This window comes from Carlito syrichta, unplaced genomic scaffold (genome assembly GCF_000164805.1).
Source record: "Carlito syrichta isolate Samal-C Ts95f unplaced genomic scaffold, Tarsius_syrichta-2.0.1 Scaffold303653, whole genome shotgun sequence".
NCBI classification, from domain to species: domain Eukaryota; kingdom Metazoa; phylum Chordata; class Mammalia; order Primates; family Tarsiidae; genus Carlito; species Carlito syrichta.
The window spans coordinates 6,982-8,859 of NW_007247749.1; the positions used below are offsets into that span (position 1 = coordinate 6,982).

General features: G+C 33.4%; 1 pseudogene; it reads right to left on the minus strand.

Annotated features, from left to right (window-relative positions):
* Positions 1-1,001: 1,001 nt before the first annotated feature.
* LOC110595717 lies at positions 1,002-1,177 on the minus strand (annotated as a pseudogene).
* Positions 1,178-1,878: the final 701 nt, after the last annotated feature.

Here is a 1,878-nt window from a genome sequence, read left to right on the forward strand (position 1 = left end):
TTCTCAGGCAGTTTGACTTAAAACTGGAGTAATTAGGTTAAAGAATTTTTTAGACTTTTGATATACGGTTGCCAAAACACTTCAAAAGGATGTAGTGACTGACACTGCCACCAGAAGTGAGCATGTAGAACCTTGAATTTTATTGACATCTCACACTGGGTTTAATATTTGAAATAATTTTGTCAATTTGAGAAATGGCATCCAGTTATTATTTTAATTTACATTTACTTTGCTTCTTGTAATGTTAACACTTTTCACACATGATTGGTCATTTGCATTTCTTTTTCAATAAACCCTCTGTTCATGAGCATCACCCATTTTTTGAGTATGGTATTCATCTTTTCTTTTTCTTATTGCTTTATTTTGAGAATCAAAGTCAACCCTTACTGATCTCTGAGGTGCTGCTATGCAAGACCAATAATCATTCATGTTCCATACTTGTGATATTTTCTATATTTCTCGCTTCCTCTAATTTTGTTTATAGTGAGTTTTGACATAAAGATTTTAAATTTTATGGAAAAATTTGATGAATCTTTTGCTCTATAAATTCTTTCCTAGTTTTCATGCTTAAAAAACCTATCTCTACCTCAAGATAAGGTAGTCTACATAATTTCTTATGATTCATTTCTTTAACTCTTTAAATAGTTTAAATTCAGGTGATATATAATATGAAGGGGAAACAATTTTTCTCTAAGAATTAATGCATAGTTCCAGGTTTGATCAGTATTTTTTAAACCTTCCTTTAGAAAATGGTTTACTATAAAGCCTCTATCACACATCAAAATCTTACACATAGGGGGCTCAGTTTATAGGCTTTTTATTCTGTTTCATGTGACCATTTTCCTAGTCTGTAACACTGTCCCTTTTCTTAATTATTATAGTTCTATAATTATTTTATTTTATTTATTTATTTTTCCAGGTTCATTAGCACATGATGCATCGACACGAACTTCTCTGGGTATGGGAACTTAACAGATGAGGTATAGACGGTTTAAAATCCATTATATTGTTTTCACACCTGGAGTTTTTTTAGATCTTAACTTGAAGTATCAGATCATTAAAGCAATGCCTCATTATGGGACCAGCACACAATTTATTCTGCCTGTGAGAGAATAAGAGGTGAAATATTTTTAATACCAGTGAACTGGAATTGGGTATCAGCTTCAGGACCTGCCATGATTTCAGTCTGACTAAAGCCAACAACTCAGTAGCCACTGTCTTTCAGTCCTAATAAATTTAATTGTCTGAAACATCATGTTACCTACTTTTTTTTCTTTCAGAGTTTCTCCAGATCCTTTCTTGTTGGCTTTTTTGGGAGAATTTTAAAATCAGGTTGTTAAATCCCTCCCAAACTACCAACCGATGCTTTCATGAAATTAAGCTAAGTTTATATGTGAATTTGAGGTGGACTTATGACATGGAGTCCTTTCACCCAGGAATATAGTGTGTATTGTCACTTTCTTTATTTCCTTAAATAAAGTCTTCAAGTTGTATTTTTGTAGGTTCTATATATTTCCTAGGTATTGTAAAGTTTGTTCTTAGGTATTGTAAAAAAATTAAAAAGTAGGTAGTTTGTTCCTAGGTATGGCAAAATATTTTTGCTGAAACGTGGCTTTTTAAATTATACTTTCTCAATGGTTATTGTTTCATATCAGAGTTAATGTTTTCATTTGACTACTGGGCCTAACTTACAGATCTGTCTTGAGAATTTAGCTTCAAGTGGCAGCATGAAAATCAGAGCATCTCTTGTTTCTCCGCGGTGCTAAGCAGTGGCTTTGTTCCTGTTCAAATGCCCCGCCTGCTCATTGCCCAGTGTTGTATTTGTCAGGGGGCTCACAACTCCCACCTCATCCTCACCTTTCAGAGTCCATTTCCTTC